This window comes from Zalophus californianus, chromosome 14 (assembly GCF_009762305.2).
Source record: "Zalophus californianus isolate mZalCal1 chromosome 14, mZalCal1.pri.v2, whole genome shotgun sequence".
In the NCBI taxonomy this organism is placed as follows: Eukaryota; Metazoa; Chordata; class Mammalia; order Carnivora; family Otariidae; genus Zalophus; species Zalophus californianus.
In genome coordinates, this window is record NC_045608.1 from 94,127,404 (window position 1) to 94,150,105 (window position 22,702).

At 43.7% G+C, this 22,702-nt stretch overlaps 1 protein-coding gene and 1 non-coding gene across 5 annotated transcripts in view; both read left to right on the forward strand.

Annotated features, from left to right (window-relative positions):
• Nucleotides 1–2,239: 2,239 nt before the first annotated feature.
• On the forward strand, nt 2,240–2,343 carry LOC113926182. Its single transcript, XR_003521217.1, has one exon. It is a non-coding gene; the product is annotated as a U6 spliceosomal RNA (small nuclear RNA).
• A 13,583-nt stretch (nt 2,344–15,926) lies between these two features.
• The window catches only part of ADNP2 (ADNP homeobox 2), a 31,581-nt gene continuing 24,805 nt past the window's right edge, over nt 15,927–22,702 (forward strand). Inside the window, exons 1-2 of one of the 4 annotated variants that reach the window (XM_027600784.2) lie at nt 15,930–15,976; nt 17,455–17,561. The gene's annotated coding sequence lies outside the window, so the exon portion shown is untranslated. Of the gene's footprint in view, nt 15,977–16,337; nt 17,562–22,702 lie in introns of those variants that run through there. The other 3 variants (XM_027600783.2, XM_027600786.2, XM_027600785.2) reach the window with 3 other exon arrangements.

Here is a 22,702-nt window from a genome sequence, read left to right on the forward strand (position 1 = left end):
TGACACCACAGCCTCTCCAGGCAGTTTACCAAAAGTTAGGACATTGACTGGGGAAGAGTGGCGCGCTAAGAATTGGAATGTGGATCTTTGAGAGGATTCTGATGAATATGAGAACCCTAAATTCCAGTTTCACTGCACCTCTCTCTCCGTTAGAATCCAGTGCTCTTCCCCCACCTGAAGGCAGCCTCCCTTGTTGAAGGCTTTGTAACATTCTCATTGAAGCAATTAGCTTGCAAGAGAATGCTATTCTCACGGCCCACTCCACCAACTTTTGCTGCCTTCAGACCCATTACCTGCACACCATGGGAGATGAATACAAAGCCTGAACTGGGTAAAGAGGCATATACAAAGATTTTTTTTTGTAGTTGTTATCAGAAGAATACTGAATACAATGTTTGCAAGTGATTTTATTGACATTATAAAAGGAGGAGAACAGTGTTGGATTGAGATGAATTTACTGATATAGATGTACTTAGCAAATATTTGGGATTCATTGTTAGCATGAGCAGTTGATTATGACTCCTGCAGTTTGCTTTGTTGGTTGATTAATAGCTGGAGTAATTGGTGGCCACATTAAATGAATTTGAGATCCATAACTTCCTTGATTTAATGTAGAGGAAGGAATCTCTAGGCTTCTGATGGAATAGATTTATGATAATAATGGAATGGAGTGAGATCCCTCATGCATTTTCTCACTTGGTTCTGCTAAGAGGGCACTGAGACATTCTTTTTACCAAAGTGGAAAAATATATTAATGAAAGGAACACTAGTATTCTTGAAGAACTCATATAAACCATTTTCTACTTGATAATGGAATGTTGCTGGGCATGTCCAATTTGATGCCTCTCTTGCCCAGCCTGACAGTGGTCCTGAGGTGGGCATCCCTGATCCAGCATTCCAGAGTCAAGCCTAGTTAGTGCTTTGTCCTTGGGTACCAGGAATTCTGGAGAAGATGCTCATTTGAGGTATAACCTTTTGTTTCACCCTGAATTTCCTTTAGCATTCCCTTGTAGGATAGGTCTACTAGTGATGAATTCACTTACTTTTTGTTTATTTGAGAATGTTAATTTCTCTTTCATTCTTGAAGGATAATTTTGCTAGATATAAAGTTCTTAGTTGACATTGTTTAAATATGTTATCCCACTGCCTTCTGGCTTCCATGGTTTCTGATGAGAAATTGGCTGTTAGTCTTCTGGAAGATCTCTTGTATGTTACAATTTGTTTCTCTCATGCTGCTTTCAAGATTCTGTCTTTTGATAGTTTGTAACATGTTCCGCTGTATGTCTCTCAGTTTATCCTGCTTGGAGTTCACTGAACTTCTTGGATGTATAGATTCATGTATTGCATCACATCTGGGAAGTTTTTGGCCATTATTTCTTCAAATATTTTCTGCTCCCTATCTCTCTCTGTTTTTTGGGATGCCCACAATGTGCATTTTAGTACCTTGATAATGTTTTGTAAGTTCTTTAGACTGTGTTCACTTTTCTTCATTCTTTTTTCTTTCTGTTCCTCTGACTGGGTAATTTCAATTGCCCTATAGTCAAGTATGCTGACTTTCAGAAGGATCTGAACAAATCTGCTGCTGGACTTCTCTAGTGAATTTTTAATTTGATCTACTTTATTTTCAGATCCAGAATTTCTATATGGTTCCTTTTATAATTTCTGCCCCTTTATTGATATTCCCTACTGTTCACACATCATTCTTCTGAATGCCCTTCGTTCCTTGTTCATGGTTTCCTTCAGCTCCCTGAGCACATGTAAGACAATTAAAGTCTTTGTGTAGTAAATCCAGTGCCTTGGTTTCCTCAGGGATGTTTACTGCCAATTTCATTTTTTCCTCTCTGAGTGTATCGTATGTTCTTGTTTCTTTGTAAGTTTTCATTGAAAACTGGTACTGGACATTTTGAATATTGGTATGTGCTATTATTATTTTTATCATTGCAATGAAAAATAATAAGCACTGGCCAGGATGTGAATAAATCAGAGCTTTCATATATTGCTGTAAAATTGTGCAGCTGCTATGGAAAGTAGTTTGGTGGTTCCTCAAGAAGGTAAACACATAATTACCATATGATTCAGCAATTTCCCTCCCACATACATATCCAAATAATATGAAAACATATATCCTCATAGAAACTTGTACATGAATGTTTAAAACAGCATTATTCATAATAGCCAAAATATTGAAACAGCTCAAATATTCATCAACAAATGAATGGACTTTTAAAAATGTGGTTTAGTGCTCATTTCTACAGCACATATACTAAAATTGGAATGATACAGGGATTAGCATGGCCCCTTTGTAAGGATGACATGCAAATTCACGAAGCATTCCACATTTAAAAAAAATAAATAAAAATGTGGCTTCTATATACAATGGAATATTATTCAGTAATTAAAAGGAATGAATTATGATAGATGTAATTTGGATGAGCCTCAAAAACATTATGCTAAGTGTAAGTAGCCAGATACAAAAAATCATATACTGTATGATTCCTTTTATATGAACTGTCCAGAATTGGCAAACCCATAGAAAGAAAGATTAGTGGTCAGGGCTGGGGGAGTACGAATGAGGAGTGATGACTTAATGGCTGCAGGATGTTCTCCTGGGGTGATGAAAATGTTTGGAAATGAGAGAAGTGATGGAATGTACTAAATGCTACTAGACTATACACTTTAAAATGACTAACTGTATGTTATGTGAGTTTCATCTCAATAAAAGAAAAACTTAGTAATCCATAGCTCATCTTCTGTCTTCCAACTAATCATTTCCACTCAAAATTATCATTTATCTTATATTTTTAACCATAAGTAAATATTGCCATGATATATTGCTAGGTGTTAAAGTCTCTCCCTTTCCCCTTCTCTATCTATTGTAAAGTCAAGTAATAAAGTAAATTATTGGGACCCTTTTTCCATTTCCAATCAATAATGAACAATTACAACTTGTCTTTATGTTACCATTCTCTGCAAAGAAGGCTTATAGCAGCACTTAGTTGGTACATATCTGCAGGTGAGAGGGAGACATTAACTGAGTGCTAGCTATATTTCAGACACTATGCTCAGCTACTTACACATGATATCTCATTCCATTTTCATACAAATCCCGAGATAATATTATCCCCAATTTGTAAATGTGGTGATCTACAGTGGAGTTCCAAGGTGGCCCGAGGACATGCAGCTCATATATAAAAACCCATATTAAGACTGAGTTTTGCATGACCCCAAAGCCTGTGTTCCCTCTCCTATGTACTATGTCATTCTAGCAAGTTCTTTAGAGCTCTACCAGTCACTGTATAACCGAGGATGATTTGTCTGTTAAGTAAGGCCATGTATGTCAATGCCATCATTTTAATATATGAGTGAAGCTGGGGCTTTCCCATATTAAGACAATATCTATAAAACTCGGCATTTTCTCTTTACCCATAGTTATGCTTATAATCAGTTATGAGACTTCAGACCAAAAGGCAAATATTAATAGTGGAAAATATTCAAGTTAACACACTTGTCAGTATATTTTTTTGTTTTACAATTGAGTCCTCTTTGATTGTGGGACATGCACTGGCATCAATAACTTACTCTAAATCTGTGGGTCCATCTTTTTGAGAAGAGGCTCTCCCTGGGTTCTGTGGCAAGGACAATGTCTCTGAAGGGGTGTGCTAAGCCTTCACCTGCTCGCTCTCTAGTATGCAGAGTTGGCACATGGCAGTGACAAGCTCACAAGCCACAAGCTCTTACCGCACAGCACAGGGTCCATGACAGAAGATGCACAGTGCTGCCTGGGTTCCTGGATGTTAGTGAGCAGTCAGGAAGGTTGAAACAGCCTTAGAGGGTAGGAGAAATGGCCCCTTATCTCAGATGGGCAGATCCCAAGCCATTAGACCACCGTTATCGCTTCATTTTCTTTTTGTCTTAGACACTTTCCTGGGTTGGAGTATAAACACCTCAAGGAGGGATGTGATGAACTAACACCTGGGTCACCCTCACTCACCCACTGCTACCTGAGCCCAGATTTTGATGCTGTACCTGACAAGTATAAAAATTCCATGGACATGGACGTAGGAAAAATAATTGGATCAGAACCTGTAAAATTTCAACTAGATCCTACCTCAACTAGAACCATTATCTGAACTTCCCTCATATTTCCTGAAGCCAGAAGCAAAGGCAAGATCTAGGCTCTCGCTGAAGGCCTCTCACCCATGGGCTTCTGGTGCCCCACACTCGCCCATCGGTAAAAGAACAAAATGAGTGGTGATATCAACTTGTTCAAGGACTTCGGACATCAATAAAGTTGTCATTTCCCCTTCCCATAACCCAAATACCATCCTTTCATCAGTTCCTCCTGAAGCCACTTGTTCAGTGTGGTGGGTCTTTGCCCTTTTCAGTGTGCCCCTTGATGAGGACAGGCAGTGCCTTTCACATTTACCTGGGGAGCACAACAGTACGCTTGAATGGTTGTGCCTCAGGGGCTCACTGACCCTTCCTCCTACTGTGCCCAGGTCCTTTATCAAGACTTAGAGGATCTAAATCACTCTTGAGATTCAATGCTGACACTATATGTAGATGATCATCTACATTTGCTCAGAGAACAAAACCTGTGAAAAGGACTCCATGCACTTTCAGCCTTGGCAGAAAAGGGACATAAAGTTTCAAAAGATAAATTACAATTTTGCAAAAACACAGTCCATTATTTAGGGTATGACCTATCTCAGGAGGAAAAAAAAACCACTCTTCTGATAGACTAAAGACTAGCCAAACTTAACCCAGGCCCCTCACAAAATGACATTTGGGAGGATTTCCAGGTGTAACTGGATATTACAGATAATGGGAGCCATTTTTTTTCTGAGATTGTGACACCTCCTTTATGAATTGACTAAGTTCTTGGGGAAGGACTGAGGGACATTTCCTCCTAGAGGCATTCTGGAACCTGAGGAAAGCTCTTCACCAGCCTCCTTTCCTGGCATCCCTAACTATGAAACTCCCCATCATCTATTTGTGGAAGAGCAATCCACACAAGCCATTGGAATTTTAACTCAACTTCTAGCAAAGCCCATCACTTATTACAGCCTTGGGTGGAAGTGCTCCACTCTATGAGGTCATCAGCTTGCTCTAATGGTTTCTGGTCCGCTCCCTGCTTCTGAAAATAGGCTGCTTCTAGGGACTCTCTGAAGCTCAAGGTCCCTTATTGAAATAGTCTTCCAGCTGGATGGAATTCTGTATGCTTCTTTATTTGTGAATCATGAACCAAGTTATGAAATCTGACTCTTTTGAATTTTACTGCTAGATTTGTTGTTAGTAATAGATGCTGAGGGGCCTTCCAACGAAGTTCAAGAGCAGTTTTCTCAGATGTGTCCTCCAATAGGCAAAACCTCTGGGTTGAAGGTCATGAAGAGGCTGTTTAGAGTGATGTGGTGGGAAGGCATCCTTCACCTGCTGGTGATGGAGGGTGTGGTACATGAGTCCCTTGCAATATATTCCCATGTCTGTGTGTAGCAGGGCAGGATTTAGTATCAGAGGTGAAGTCCCTAAATGCATAGGCTTTCCCCATTACCAGGTCATAGGGTAACTAATGTGTCCTTGAGGGAGTAAACCATGTGGCTGTAAGGACTAGTGTACTTTTGGCCAAAGGAACTCAGGGTTTCTGAAAATTTTGCTAGTTTTAATTTAAGGATGCCTTTGGCTCTTTCAGACTTTCCAGAATACTTTGGATGGCAGAGGCGGTATAGTTTTTGAGAAAGTAGTAACTCTTTACAGAGTTCTTTCATAATGGTTCCAATAGTGTGCCTTGATCACTTGACATTAAAGTTGGGATGCCCCTGGTTGGAAACAAAATCAAAGATTTTAGCCACTGCAAAGGGCTACCACTTTTTGGCAAGGAAATACTTCAACCCATCCTGAAAATATGCATATAATAACTAAAACATTCAAATCCCATGGAGAGTGGAAGCCAGATAAAACCCATTGAAGATATTTAAAAGGCCCTTGAGGCTTTGGTTCCAGGCGATGTCCCATTATGATGGGTAATTCTATGTGTGAAGATTATGGGGTACCCAGACCAAGCATTATTTCTGTGTGTGTCTGTGCGTGTATTTCCAGATAAGATTAGCATTTGAATTGGTGTACTCTATAAAGCAGATTGCCCTCCCCAATATGAGTGGGCATCATCCAAGCCACTGAGGGCTTGAATAGAACAAAAGGAAGGAGGAATTAGCTCCTTTTTCTTCCTGCTTGCCTGCATTAGCTGGGCGCAGTCTTCTCCTGCCTTGGACCAGAATTCCTACCAACAGGATGTGGACTGGCATTGCGCCACTGGCTTTCTGGGTCTTCAGCTCACACCATAGACTGTGGGTTCTCAGCTTCCTGAATGGTGTGAATCAGTTAGTTCCTCATCATAAATCATCCTAGCCTGTGACTTTGCCCACGTCCCTCTCTCCCAGATAAAGAATCAATTATTAAAATCTATTTATCAGATTCCAGGTAATTCTAAATTTTAATTCAATAACCTTCATAGAGCAATGGGCAAAATACCTGCCACTTGAAAGAGAACAACAGAGATCCAAATAAACAACCACCTATGTCATAGGCAAGCCCTCTGTTCCTGGACCACCTACGTCATAGGCAAGTCCTCTGTTCCTGGATCTCCATGTGCCCTGGCTGGATACTACTTTTTTGGGGGCCAGTTGGTGCTGCTTGCCTCAGACTAACACCTCATTCACTTTAGGAAAAGTACTCTGAGACTTGTCTGTATACAGAGGCCCTATTCTGGAGACCACCAGGCTGGAAACCCTAACTCAGACATGAGCTCCAAAATGAGGCCACCTTGATTATTCAGGCACTTTTCCTGGATGGCTTTCTGATTCACTGTGATGCCAACAACCAGAGCAATGTTTCCAAAGGTAGGAACTCTACAGAGAGAAGGAGAGCTACTGTTTCCCATAGAGGAGCTGTGACCACCATTGCCCTGAAGAGCTGCAGACTGACATAAGTGGTGATGGGTGGTGGGGCTTGCTCTAGAGTCCTTGTTGGCTGGTCAGGGCAGCGTCTGTGCCACTGCAGATGCTTCTTGCTTTATTGGGATCAATGAAACAGAACAGACCATACCTTACTGTAAGGAAAAGCCATTTCTCTCTTCAACATTAATCCTCATGGCCTATGGGATTTTTTTCTCTTGTCTGGGTTGGGCAAATGGGGTTCCTAGATCCAAAGCACCCTACAAGACTATGAATTGGGGACACCTGGGGGCTCAGTCGGTTAGGAGTCTGACTCTTGACTTCAGCTCAGGTCATGATCTCGGGGTCATGGGATCGAGCCCCATCTCAGGCTCTATGCTGGGTGTGGAAACTACTTGAGATTCTCTCTGTCCCTCTCCTTCTGCCTCTCCCCTGCTCTAAAAAGAAAAGATGAAAAAAACTATGAATTGTTCTTGTCTTTGTCACAGTGGTCATGATGCTGATCTGTCCCATTCTGTCTGGTCTTGGATGCTTCTGGGCAGCTGGTCTCTCAGGTCAGATTGTTGCCATGATCATGCAGCAACAGAAAGCACACATCTCCTGATATGACTGACTGTAGAGGCAACAAGACAGTCCCCAAGCTGTGAAGGTCCCCAGCCTCCCATGAATGGGTCAGCCTCTCACAGGTTTCAGAAAGACCCAGAAGGAGGGGAACTGGGAGACTAAATATACAAATGGACATTCACAGCAGTCTCTGCAGCCATCAGCCCAGAATGAGCAGAACTTGGTCAATGACTGCCAGATTCCCCTGTTTTCTCCTCTTCCAAATTAGGGCCAGCCAGAGAAAGTACACTCCCCACACCTGGATGACCCCCAGACATAAACTGTCACAACTTTGCTTAGCCACCTCCAACTTGCCTGTGCCAACAGCCTCCAATCGGAGCATCCTCTCCTGCCCACTCCTGAGTTTCTACCAAACGCAAGCGATGGTGGCTGACTCACTTGTTCGTGCAGGATCTGGATAAATGACAGCTGTGTGTGCTCACTTGGGTGTCTTCATTTATTTCACATGACAAACTGGGTTTATGTAGATTATGAGACTGTCTGAAACAGGTGCTAAAAACTGAAACTGGAGTGGCCTTTCCAAAGGTGCAAACAAACAAGTGTTTGTTTAGATCACCGCCTTGCTTTAAAACCTTTCATGGCTCCCCATTGCCTTTGGAATAAATTACTCTTTGTAATTGGACATAATCTATCCCTGATTGGTTTTCCAGCCTTCTGTCTCTTGCACTGATAACCAAATTGACCTTCTTTTATTTTCTGGAACATGTCTTGCTCTCTTTTCCTTTTGGGCTTTGGGACAGGCCATTTCTTCTACCTGGAATACTCTCCTATTTCTCTTTTCACCTGATTACATCTTCAGTATAGACCTCACTTCCCTGTCCAGCTCTTCCCAATGCCTGCCTGGGTAAGTTGCTCCTCCTATTGTTACTGGACTACACCATTATTCCACTGATTATTATCCCGTTGATTACTTGGTTATGTTTACCATACCACTGTAAGCTGAATTACACTGGTCATACACCACACCAAGCCTGACTCTGTCAATCCTCCTTGTAGTGTTACAATTGTTCATGTAGATAATCTAAATAAAGGTATCTGAAAAATTTCTTCTGAAGAAATGATTTCTAGAATTAATTATGATAAAATTACTTTCTATTGGCATGGGATCTAATGCCTTGTCAGTTACATAGTATCACCAACACCACCCTTTCACAAAGATGGCACTGAAGGTGAAGAAGGAATCCCCTGCCCTTCCCAAATTCGAAGCCAAAGCAAAGGAGCTTTGAAGGCCAAGAAATCAGTGCTGAAAGACGTCCACAGTCACACACGAAAAAGATCTGCACATTACCTACATTCCAATGACCCAAGACACTGCATCTCTGAAGGCCTCTCAAATATCCTCGAAAGAGTGCCCCCAGGAGAAACAAGCTTGATCACTTGCCGTACCGAGTCAGCCATGAAGAAAATAGAAGACAACAACACACTTGTGTGCACTGTGGATGTCAAGGCCAACAAGCACCTGGTCAAACAGTCTGTGAAGAAGCTCTGTGACATTGATGTGGTGAAGGTCAACACTCTGATCAGGCTTGATGGAGAGAAGAAGGCCTATGTCCCACTGGCTCCTGATTATGATGCTTTGGATGTTGCCAACAAAATTGGAATCATCTGAACTGAGTCCAGCTGGCTAAATATAAATAAAATCTTTTTCAGCAAAAAAAAAAAAACCCCACCCACCAACACCAACTATACAATTTACAAGTTTATCTTATTGTTATATTGTATACAATTTACAAGTTTATCTTATTGTTATATTGTCATAAGAAACCTAGGAAGGTGGTTGTCTACAAAGTGATTTCTTTTTTAACTTTATTATTGTATTAAAGTATAGGATCACAAGGTAGAAGTGACTCCAAGAAGCAAACTTCATCTACAGCTTTTTTTGTACTAGAACTTTTTTTTAAAATTATTTTCACATCCACTTTCTTACTTAATTCCATTGCTGTCTTTTTTAAAAATTTTATTTGAGAGAGAGAGAGAGTGTGAGAGAGCATGAGAGGGGAGAGGGTCAGAGGGAGAAGCAGACTCCCCTCTGCGCAGGGAGCCTGATGTGGGACTTGATCCCAGGGCTCTGGGATCATGACCTGAGCTGAAGGCAGTCGCTCAACCAACTGAGCCACCCAGGCGCCCTGTACTAGAACCTTTGTGTTCAGTTCTTTACTCTCTCTGATCCATGTTCATAGCTTAATTATCATCTACATTATGGTAACTTTAAATTTATATTTCTACCCTAGGCTTTCAGATCCAGACTCCCAGAGGTCTTAATAGCCATATCCAATGTGGCCAAGACCAAATCTGTGATCCCTCATTCTCTTTCCTGTTTCCACTGTCCGTTTCCCTATCTTTTGAGGTTTGCATTAAAATATACTTATTTATTTATTTCATTCGAGTACAGTTGGCTCACAGCGGTACATTAGTTTCAGGTATACAGTAATGATTCAACATCTCTATAGTGGTGCTGCACTCACCACAAGCAGAGCTAACATCTGTCACTGTATAGCACTATGATGATACCTGATTATATTCCCTGTGCTGTACCTTTTATTCCTGTGATTTATTCATTCCATAACTGAAATCCTGTACCTCCACTCCCCTTCACCCATTTTGCTTATTTCCCTTCCCTCCTCCCCTCTGGCAACCACCAGTTTGTTCTCTGTATTTACGGGTGTGTTTGTTCATTTGTTTTGCTTTTTAGATTCATGTATAAGTGAAATCATTTAGTATTTGTGTTTCTCTGTCTGACCTATTTCCCTTAGCATACCCTCTAGGTCCATCCATGTCACAGATGGCAAGATCTCATTCTTTTTTTTTTAAAGAGTAAACTGTTTTGTTTTTGTTTCTTTTTTTAAGATTTTATTTATTTATTTGAGAGAGAGAGAATGAGAGAGAGAAAGCACATGAGAGGGGGGAGGGTCTGAGGGAGAAGCAGACTCCCTGCTGAGCAGGGAGCCCGATGTGGGACTCGATCCAGGGACTCCAGGATCATGACCTGAGCCGAAGGCAGTCGCTTAACCAACTGAGCCACCCAGGTGCCCGATCTCATTCTTTTTTTATGGCTGACTAATATTGCATTGTAAATATACACCACATCTTCTCTATCCATTCATTAGTAGATGGATACTTGGGTTGCTTCCATATCTTGGCTATTGTAAATAATTCCGCAATAAACATAGAGGTGCATGTATCTTTTTAAATTTGTGTTTTTGTTTTCTTTGGATAAATACCCAGTAGTAGAATTACTGGATCATATGGTATTTCTATTTTTTATTTTTTGAGGAACCTCCATGCTGTTCTCCACAGTGGCTGCACCAGTTTGCTTTCCTACCAACAGTACATGAGGGTTCCCCTTTCTCCATGTCTTCACCAACACTGGTTATTTCTTGTCTTTTTGATTCTAGCCATTCTGATAGGTGTGAGGTAATACCTCATTGTAGTTTTGATTTACATTTCCCTGATTATTAGTGAAGTTGAACATCTTTTCATGTATCTGTTGGCCATTGGGATGTCTTTTTTGGAGAAATGTCTATTCAGGTCTTCTGCCCATATTCCATCAGATTATTTAGTGTTGAGTTGTTCAGTGCTATCCTTCCCGACACTTCACTCACAGCAGCGTCCAAACTATCACCATGTATTGTTCACTTCACCTCCTAAGTATCTCTCACAGTTGTCTGCTTCTCTTCATCTTCAGAGGTCCTACCCTAATCTCAGCTCCAAACTACCATCATCTTCCACCTTCCACTCCAACAAGCTAACTCTTGTTCCTACATCTACCCTTCTCCCATCTCTATTCTTTCCTCCCTGCTATAGTCAGCTCTACTTTTCGGAAACAAATATAATTCTATCAACCCACCCAGTGAAAACACTTCATTGGCTTCTCATTCCCAGTGGCTTCATGATCTGGTCCCTCACCTACTCTTGTAGTGTTTTTCTTCTCACAATCTGTGCTTCAGTCATTCTGGTTTCTTTCATCAATCTGCCTAGGCCATGCTCCCTCCAGGCATAGGGCCTTTGCAGGTGCTGTTCCTGCTGCTGGAGTCATCTCCCCTTACCACGTCTCACTGCTTTGATCCACTAATGTTTTCTTGTCCTTCTGACCTCAGGTTGTTGCTTCCTTAAGAATGCTACTCTAGATCAGGTTTCTGCATCACAGACACTTGGAGAGCATACCTTCTTCAGGAGTGTTTACCTCAGTTTATAATTAAACTCTCATTGTGTAGCTATTTCATGTAATGATACTCTCCTCCACTGGATCCTAAGCTTTTGCTTTCTGCTCATCACTGTCTCCTTGGCACCCAGTAGACACACAAAAAGTATATCCAGAACAAAGGCAAGAGAGGCGTGGTTAGATGTAAGTTGTTCACAAAGAATAACTATCCCTCTTTTCTGTAGAAATTTCAGCGGTTTTAGATTAACCTTAGCAATTTATTTTATTGTAGATGGGCATGTGTACAGTTTGTTTGTAGATCAACCAGGGCTGCCAAAAATAGCTGTATACTGTGCGTACTCCACATGGAGACAAACCTAGGCGGAAGTGGGGTGGGAGCTGAAATCAAGACCACTCTATTCACCCTGGTCTGTGTCTCAGAGGGTAGGATGCTTCCCTGCCTTTCTTGACGTATAAAGGCCCTTTATAATGGCACTTCTATCTCCAAGTCAGCGCCCACTGGGCACACAAGAACAAAGGGCTTCTCTGCTTTTAAATTTGGGCAAAGGTGCCTGTGGGCTGATGTGTCAGGCTCTGGGGCTAGTTCGAGATTTTCCTCTGTTCTGTGGTCACTCAGATTGCTCTCTTTATGCTGGACAATTATATTACAAATGCTGATTCTGATTATGGGTTGAACTAGATGAGAGAGTAGGAAGGATTCAGCATAGCACCTTCACTTTTAAACCCAACTGAACAACTAAAATCAAAGCATCTGTACTTGTACTGACACCAAGTTGGTTAAGGAAAAGCAGAACAAACCCATGTATGCTGTGACATGATTTGCTGACATCTCTGCCATTCACTTTCCTGAGTCTTTAAAAATAATCTTGACATGTCCCATTTGGTCATATTGCTCATTCCTTCTGTGGTGGGGAGGTACAGCTCTTTCAACATCAAAACAGTTGATTGTAGTTTGAAACATCATCCATTATATATCCATACTGAAGTATTTAGAGATGTAGTGGACTGACGTCATCAATTTTCTTTGAATGCATCAAAAAACAAAACAAAAAAAGAGGATGGATCAAGAGATGCATAGTTGGACAGCTGGACAATAAAGCAAATAGAGCAAAATGTTAATTTGAAGATCTTGGTGATAGTGTTCACTGTATAATTGTTTAAACTTTTCAATATGTTTAAAATTTTTCATAATAAGATGGGAGAAAACTTTTATTCAGCTTTATTAAAGTTGTCTTATATTTATTAAAATATTTATTTATATTCTATTTCTTAAAGCAACATAGGCATCAGGGATACAATGGTGAAGAAGAAGACATGGTTCCCATTGGCACATCCTGAGAGACAAAAACATTAGCAGATGGTGATGAAACAACCCAGTGAGTGCAGTGACAGACACACAGAATATTCTGGAATACCAAGGAGAAGTGCCTACCACATTTTGAGATGTTTCTGCGTGGAGTGGTAGTGGTCAGGGAGATCTTCCTGGAAGAGAGGGCAGCAGAACTCAGCCTTGAATGGCAATGGAGTGAAAATTAGTTCAGGTTGTGGGGAGGACAGGAATTCCATAGACACTGTGTGGTATTTTTGATAGCAGGAGATGGGCTGGGACTGGTCAAGCTTGGAGAGCTTATGTGCCATGCTGACCACTGGGCTTGGTCCTGGGAGGATGTGGAATGGCTGAAGATAGGAAGAGGAATGGAGGGGTCCAGTTTGTCTTAGCTACATCACTAGGATGGATGACTAGAGAATGTACCTGAGGAGCCAACATTGGAGATAAGGTAGGTGCTTGTGTTGGTGTTCATTAGGTGGTGACCTGAATTCCAAGGTGCTGGTGAGACAACAGATTTGAGGAATGTTTAGGATGTAAAATTGGAAAACTGGAGATGGGAAAATGAAGGACAGTTAAGCACACCATTTACTGTAATTACAAAGAGGGATGATGGGCTATTTGGAACATTTTAAATATGAGGTGCCTGTGGGAGGCGCAAGTGGGGCTGCCCAATTGGAAGCCAGAAAAATAAAAGTGAAGCTTAGGAAAGAGATACATATATTGATTTAGAATTGAAATAATGAAATTTGAATGTGCAATTGATATTAAGAAGGGAGAGTATGCAGAGTAATAAAATGAGAAGGATGCGATTTCCAGTACCTAGTACAGTGCCTGGCACATAGGATGTGGGTGATGAGTATGTGCTGAAAAATGAATGAAAGTGGCCATAATCCTGGAGATCCACATTCAAGGATGGGCTGAGGGAGGGAAGCTGATGAAAATGTAAGGAATAGTCAGAGACCTTGGAGATGAAAGGGCACATCTGGGAGTTGTCAGGGAGAGAAGGGCTTGAGGAGAGGGAGAAGGGTTACAAATGAAGAAGGAGGACTCTCTTCTGTTCTCGGGTCCAACAGTTATGAGGTCACTGGTGACCCAGGAGTTTCTGCAGAGTGGTGAAGGTCGTGGTGAGAGAGCATGAGGATGTAGAGTCCAGGGAGTCCAGGCAGTGTTGGGAGAAATGTGACCAAATGTTCTCTTTAGAGCACCTTGATCTGGATCAAGGGGGACTAGAAGGCTTTAACTTTACTTTTAATCACACCCATGATTTCAAGGAAGACGTATAGGGATATCATACCCATTTAGCACTGTGATTCATTATCACATTAAATCATAATTCATAAATAAAGATCAAACTCTCATTCACTTGTGTTCCTGTAGGGAAAAAAGCAAACTGTGGTCACGTAATATCAGTCCAGAATTTAACACATTTTTAAATTAATTCAGACGGTTATTTAGTACCTGTTCTGTTTTTGGTCACTGGGCTGTACTGAGCAGAAGGTCCCAGTAAAGAGGGAGAAGCTGAAATTATGGGAGAGGGATGACTGAACATGAGGTGCTGGGCAGGGCCAACAGGTCCAAGGAAAGACAGACTGGGGGGAACATGGGCAGACACATCATCTGAAACTAGCTCTAAGGTCAGGGTGGTTGTTGAGGAAACAGGTGTGCATGGCACGGCTGGGAGGTTGAGGAAGACCAAGTTTGACGGTCTTGGTGTTCCAGAAGGAGACGTGGTCTTCTGCTGAAAATGAAGCTGAGGAGGTGCAGGCGTTGCCCAGAGAAGATCAACGAGGAGGGAATGGTCATTAAGGAGCAGGGATAGGACAAGGACCGGGTAAGAAAAAGGAGGTTTTGCATGCACACCTGGCCACTCATTAAAGTGCAAGATCCCTGAGGGCGGTATGGTCCTTATCTTCCCCTCTGCAAGTCTGACTCAATGGATGAAGACCCAAAGCTATTTTGAAAGCTCCTGCTCCATGTATTTACTTATTTTGAGAAATATAATATTATTGCTTCACAATTAAAATCTGGGCAAAAGTGAACTTTTAGGCCTGTTAATAGTTTTTACAAATGTATGCAATTAACCTCTTCCCTACACAACAGATAGTAGCTCTAACTAAAAAAATCAGAATTCTCAAGAAAAAATGTGACAATTTTCTCAGAAAGAATTGTGAGTTCAGGAGCCCCCAGCCAGCCAGTTCCCCCAAGATGTGTCACTTTCAAGGGCACGGTTGTCAAACTTCTAATAGCCCAAGTTGTGTTCTCCAATGGCAGCGCAGGCTTCTCCTCAGAGCTGGCTTCCTATTGGCTTTGAGATGTGGGCGGGGCCACCCATTCCTGCGAGTATCACTAGCTCCACCCCCATTCCATGCAAATGAAGTCAAAGCTCTGGCGAGCCCACGTGATTGGTCACGTGGCCGATGATACCCTCGCCCCACCCCCCTTCAATGACGTCATCACCTACTCAAACTCTCTCGAGAGTTTGCAGAGATGCTACTAAGAGGCTGCAGGCCAGCCCACTGTGGCAGGATGGGGGTTAGGGGCGGGGGCCTCAACAGGGGACCCCCTACTCCCACTCCAGAGCCTCCAGTCCAGCTTCAGGCAGGGGCCCCAAGGGTCCTGTGGGGCAGTGCCCGGGGGGGGGGGGGTCCCATGCACACTCTCCCCCCATTGGCTGGCTGTACTGGCATGCAAATGAGGGCGCGCGTCACTTCCGGAGGCAAATCGAGCGCCATTTTCTCTTTCTGGCGGTGCTGGGAGGAGGGGACGGGGTCGCGCGGGGGTGGGCGCGCGCCGAGGCGGGGGTCCCGCCGCGCTGGGCGGAGGCGGGCGCGGGCGCGGGGCCCCAGCGGGCCGCGGCGGCGCGGCGAGAGGCGGCGGGGGACGCGGCGGCGGCGCTTTGGGCGCCCAGCGGTAGGTACGACCCCGGCCCAGCCCCGCGGCGACGCCCCCGGCCCAGGCCCGCTGAGTCGCGAGGGCGGCCGCGGCCCCGCCCCACCCCGCCCACAGCCCGCGGCCCGCGGCCGCCTCACGAATTCCGAGGCGCTCTCCGGGCGCGGGGTTCGCGGCCGGAGCGGCGCCCGTCATCCCTCCGCGTCACGTGGGCGTCGGGGGTGGTCGCCGGGGGAGGGGGCGGCCCCGCGGAGTGGGGGGGGGGGCGCGGGGAGGGCAGCCCCCGCGGGGCGCGCCTCCCCGCAGCCTGGTTGCCGGGCACCTGTCCTGGGAGCAGCCTGGGGTGACCGCCGAGGTTGGCCCCGCGGGTCTGGTGGCGCTGAGCTCTGGCCTGGGGCGGTTTCAGCTCGGGCGGAGAGGGCGGTGGGAGGGCAGCCTCGCGGTCCCGGCCTGAACGGGGTTGATGGGTATGTCGATGTTGACATTGAAATGCTAACTTTTCATCTGCCTTTGCTGGTTGCGTTGACACCGGCTGTGTTTGCAGAATTTCTGCTAACATTGGGCTTTGGAACGTCAGAAATGAGACCTGCCTGTTGGGAGGGTGCGCACTTGCATCCTGATAGGTATTTGAGGTGTTCTCTTTGAACGTGAGCGGAAGACTCGCTGGAATGCTGTTAGCACTCGTTATAGTTGAATAGAAGGGTAATGGCAGCCTGTGGGAGGGAGGGTCGCGGCCTTCCCCTGCCCGGAGCGGGGCGGAACACCGGTGTGCTGCAGGCAGTAGGACTGGGAGTCTGGGGCCCGGAGAGGGCCGCGTGTCGCGTGAAAAGCTCAGGGTCATCTTCGGCCGGAGGTAGAGAGCATGCCTGGGTTGTAACTACCCGGAAGGAACGCTGGAGAGCTGGCGGCTGATGGACGAACTTGGATATTTCGGTTGGAGTTGGTGGTGTTTCGGGGCGGAAGTGACGGATCTGCGTGTAGAAGGGGACGTGGTGCTGCTCCGGACGACTGACAAGAGTGGGGGAGACCTGTCGAGTTGTCTGCCCGAGAGGTGCATTTAGGGTCAGGCGTTGATTGGTTATGGGAGGTGAAGGCGGAGTTGTGGTAAGCTGCTTACCTGGACGGTGGACACATCCCCGGGCACCTTCCGCACGCAGCTTTGCGGTAGGCCCTTGGTGACTTAATAGGTGTGGTCCCTTTGAGGGGCCAGATTCCCAGCGTTCTGCGTGTGGTCCGCGCTGGCTGTCGCACACGTGTTAGGGCCCTGTGTTACCCAGGAGCACACCCGAAGGCCCAGGGCTTGCTGAAGGCGCAGGCCTGGGCACCACATCGATGCCCCAAGGGTTGTGTATTCTTGAAGTTGCTGGAAACCGAAGTCCTGTATTCCAGTGGTCGGGACACTTCATGACGTTGTTGGAGTCTTGAATGCTGTTCTTGTGTTAACTCATTCATGCTCACGAACTGCTTGCTGCAGCAGCTTGTTCTCCCCTGTTTTACAGGTAGGCACCGAGGCCCGGGAGTCTTAAGTGACTTGCCAGAGATAACACAGCTTGTAAGTTGTGGGGCTGATTTGAACCCAGGAAGGACAGTTCCAGAATCTTTGCTGGTGAGACCATGATGTAGTGTTGGCACTCATGTGAAATCCTTTGAGAACTTAGATTTCATAGGAACTCCAAAGTTCTGTGGCTTAAAAATATTATTTATTACCAGAACCACTAATTTTTTGGAGTGTTATTTTTTCCAGAATGGAATGTTCTTAAATGACCATGATACTAAAAAACAACAAAAGAAACCCTGTAAGTGCCCTTTGGGAAATAATATTGTCTTGTGCACATGAGTGGAATTTTGGTAGGTCTCTGTGTACCACACATGGACATTAAAGGTAATTTACTGTGAGCTGAGGTTGATAGATTAGTGCAGCTGTGTCAGTCTGCTGTTTCCTAATGGTGAAGGTATAGATTTAACGTGCTTGTTTTGGGGGGAACCACACTAACAATGGTGCAGAAATGGGGTTGCTTACATTTGAGAATAAAAAGTTCTTATTCTCCAGATTCAGGAAAGAAGACTGATATTTCCTTGGCCCTACTCCCAAGCCTTGAACAAGTAACTACGGGACCCGTTTAAAACTTGCCCCATCAGGGCACCTGGGTGGCTCAGATGGTTAGGCGTCTGCCTTTGGCTCAGGTCATGATCCCAGGGTCCTGGGATTGAGTCCCACATCGGGCTCCCTGCTCCTTGGCAGCCTGCTTCTCCCTCTGCCTCTCTCTCTCTGTCTCTCATGAATAAATAAATAAAATCTTAAAAAAAAAAAACCTGCCCCATCCCTGACAGCCTCATTCAGTATTCTCCTGAGAGTTAGCCAGTCTTCAACAGCCTTCAGGAACCAGCCTCTGATAATCAGCCAGTCCCTAACCTGGTGCTTCTGGAAGTCCACCAATCCTTGTATGCCGTGCTTCTCAAACTCTGTAATAAGATCAGTGCTTACTATGTAAAGCCATACTTCTTTGCAAGCAATAAATTTAGCTTCCTTGTTTCAGATATATGTGGATGATGGTCTTAACCTTGGATAATTCTGTTTAACAGCCAGCTCTGGGGAAAGAAGAACCCCAGAGGGTAGAGAGGATAATGGAACTTTAAGGAGGAAATGAAAACAAGTCTGATAGAGTTGAGTGGAAAGCATCTTAACAATTTTTGAGGCTTGCTCTGGCCAAAGAAGCCAGTGTGGGCTTGAAAGTGACCTTGTGTTTAGTTTTTAGGAACACCTATCATGAGGTTCTTGACAGCTCCTCTGTTAGGTGAGGCTTTGGAGCTTGAACTCACGACCCTGTGATCAAGACCTGAGCTGAGATCAAGAGTCAGGCGCCCAACTGGCTGAGCCACCCAGGCGCCCCTAGGTGAGGCTTTTGAAGGCTGGAACCCAATTCAGTGCGTTTCGTTTTTTTTTTTTTTTAAGATCTTATTTATTATTTATTTGACAGAGGGTGAGAGAGGGAACACAAACGGGGAGTGGGAGAGGGAGAAGCAGGCTTCCCGCTGAGCAGGGAGCCCGATGGCGGGGCTCAATCCCAGGACCCTAGGATCGTGACCTGAGCCAAAGAAGGCAGACGCTTAATGACTGAGCCACCCAGGCGCCCCTAGTGCGTTTCATTTTTAGTAATTTTATTATTTTTTTACTTTATTTCCTAGGATTTAATATTCTTCAGTTATAAAATGCTAAATGATCCTTCAGTCTCTCCTTTTACTGAACCTAAGATCTCCTTTTGACAGAGATAATGAGATTTGGAAAACTCATTCCAAATTAGCTTCTCAGAAACTTTGTATTTCCTTTTCCCCCTGGGAATTCCTCCCACTTACATGTTAACCCTTCCTCCCCCAACCCCACCCATTTGGTTCCAATCTACCTTTTTTGGTTTTACTTACTTTTGGCCAAATATATCGAGACTTTTCCTTTACCTCAATCATTTTTCAATGCTGGTCTGTTCACCTACACTATTTTGGGCTCTGACTCTAACCCTCCCATAGCCTTTTTGAACCTTTTCGCACTTTCTGCATGTCTTATGATTCCTACCCTATTTTAGTTTATCTCTTTTATTCTCTTATTGTGAACATTTGCTTTATATTACACTCTGTGATAGGCCCCAGACATGCAAAGAAAACATACTTCCTACCCTGAAAAAGTTTAGTCTAATAGGAAAAATAGATATATACATAGAAAATTGGAACATGGTGCTATGCAAGAAGTGTAAACAGCGGGGCATTAAGCATACGCTGGGGCAGGAGGGGTTATAAGAGGGCTGTAAAAGTGGAATTGCTGACTTGTAGACGTTTTCATTTAAAATCTTGGGAGATAAACAGCCAAATTTCTACTTAGTTTCACTGCCAATGAATATTTTCAATCTTTAAAAGTTATTCTGATTGTACCTGGCGTTCTTTAATTTGATTAGACTGATTGTTTTTTAGCTTTGATAGCTTACACATTAAAAAACTTTTTGAGGGCGCCTGGGTGGCTCAGTCGTTAAGCGTCTGCCTTCGGCTCAGGTCATGATCCCAGGGTCCTGGGATCGAGTCCCACATCAGGCTCCCTGCTCAGCAGGAAGCCTGCTTCTCCCTCTCCCACTCCCCCTGCTTGTGTTCCTGCTCTCGCTGTCTCTCTGTCCAATAAATAAATAAAATCTTTAAAAAAAAAAAAAAAAAACTTTTTGAAATAGTTGCAGATTCATAGAAAATTGCAAGTATAATGCAAAGAACTTTTCCCCCTGAAATATCTGAAAGTAAGTTACCAAACAAGATGCCACATTACCCCAAATATTGTCTGTTTCCTACAATAAGAGCATTCTCCTACATACCCAGAATATAGCCCTCAGAATCAGGAAATCGATACATTATTATCCTTGATCCTCAGATCCCATTGAAATTTTGCCAGTGCTCCATTAACATTTCTGGTAAAAGAAGCAACTTAGAATTGCACATTGTATTTATTTTTAGTCTCTTGGAGTGGGAAACAGTTCCTTAGTTTTCCTTCCATGATTTTTTTTTGAAAGTGTGTAATTCATGTAGAGTTGTATAGCCATCACCACAATCTAATGATAGAACATTTCTGGCACACTCCAGAAAACCTGTTTCCACTCCCAGCCAACTGCTAACCTACCTTCTATCTCTGTAGAATTGTCTCTTCTGAATATTTCACATAAATGGAGTCAGACAATGAGAACTTTTGCATCTGGCTTCTTTCACATAGCATAATGTTTTTGAGATTCATTCAGGTTGTGGCATACATCAGTACCTAGTTTTAATGCCAAGTAGCATTCTTTTGTATGGGTATACCACATTTTGTTTATCCATTTACCATTTGAAGGACATTCAAATTGTTTCCACAGTTTGGCTGTTATGAGTACCGCTACCTTGAACGGTCTGGACACTTCTGAATATTATAGGCTAGTTATATTATAGTGTCTATTAATTGGTCTAAGACGTCTACCAGACTTCTTTGAATTGTTTTTTCCTTAGGTTATTTATTTAGAGGGTGGGGAGGGGCAGAGGGAGAGGGAAAGAGAGAATCTTAAGTAGATTCCATGACCAGTGTGTGGCCTGACACTAGGCTTGATCTCACGACCCTGAGATCATAATCTGAGCCCAAATCAAGAGTTGGACGCTTAACTGACTGAGCCACCCAGGAGCCCCTTTCCTTTGGTTATTATTAAGTAATTTTTAGGGAGGTGCTTGGAAATCCTCTACGTATCCAGTTCCTCATCAGATTTTCAGTGTATTTAATTATTTATATCATCATGGACTTAAGTTTATATTCCGGGTTAAATTTTAGTTACTGTTGATGTATGCCAAATCACCCCAGAACTTCATAGAATAAAACATTTGATTAAAACCCAGTAATTCTTTGAATCTGGAGTTCAGACCGGAGCAGGGGAATGTGGGAAGACCCAAAGGCTGGGGTGACTTGACAGCCAGGTGTCTAGAAGTATCTTCACTTACATGTCTGGTGATTGATGTTGGAACATCTCCATGTGGTCTCTCCATGTGAGCTAGTTGGGCTTCCTCAAGACATGGTGTCTGGCTTCTAAGAGCGATGGTCGCCAGAGAACAGGCAGAAGCAAGTAACATTTGTATGCTCTGGTCTTGGAAGTCACATGGCATTACTTCTGCCATACTTTATTGGTTGAGGCAGCCACAAGGTTCTGCCCAGGTTCAAGGGGTTCAAGGGGCATAAATGCCCTGCTTTGGGGGAGGACTATCAAGATCTCATACGTATTTTTTAAAATACTTATTTACTTATTAGAGCATGTGTGGAGGCAGAGGGAGAGGACGTTAAGCAGACTCCATGCCCAGTGCAGCAGCCGATGTGGGGCTCAATCTCATGACCCTGAGATCATGCCTGAGGCAAAATCAAGAGATGCTTAACTGACTGAGCCACCCAGGTGCCCCAAGATCAAATTGTAAAAGAGCATGTGGGACAGGAGGTACTGTTGCATTGTGTTTGGAAAATTCAGTGCCACAGGTTGTAATCTATTACTATCATTTATTTGATGCCCGAATTGTCCCATATTTGGGTTCTGGGAATTTATTTAACTTGGTTTCTTTTGAGTCATTTTGACATGTCTCACCATTCTTTGAGCAACTTTCCTATTTTCTGGTACAGGACAGTCTTGGCTAGTCTTGTCTTTTCCATGCTTCAGCCCTAGAATCAGCCATTTTTCTAAGGAGCCCTGGTTCTTTTTAATGGAAGGTGGTGTTTAGAAAGTAAGATTTGGGGGGCGCCTGGGTGGCGCAGTCATGTAAGCATCCAACTCTTGGTTTTGGCCCAGAGTCATGAGTTTGAGCCCTATGTTAGGTTCTGCACTCAGTGCTGAATCTGCTTGAGACTCTGCCTTTGTCCCTCCCCCCAGCACACTTGCTCTCATTTTGTCTCTCAAATAAATAAGTAAATTTAAAAAAAAAGGAAAAGAAAGAAAGAAAGATTTGGGCCTTAGGAGTGCTCACTGCTGCTGGGGTGTGTAACTGCTTCCAGACTCTTCCATCTTCCATAGTGGGCAACCGTATTTTTTACTTATGTATGTATTTACATATTTACAACCGTATTTTTTACTTATGTATGTATTTACATGTTTACAACCGTATCTTTTACTTACGTATGTATTAAGAACAATAAGGTCACACCTGTACCTCCTATTCTGGTAAAGTACCACAGGGTTTAGTTTAATATTATGCCTTCTTAGATATTTTAAAAACAACTTC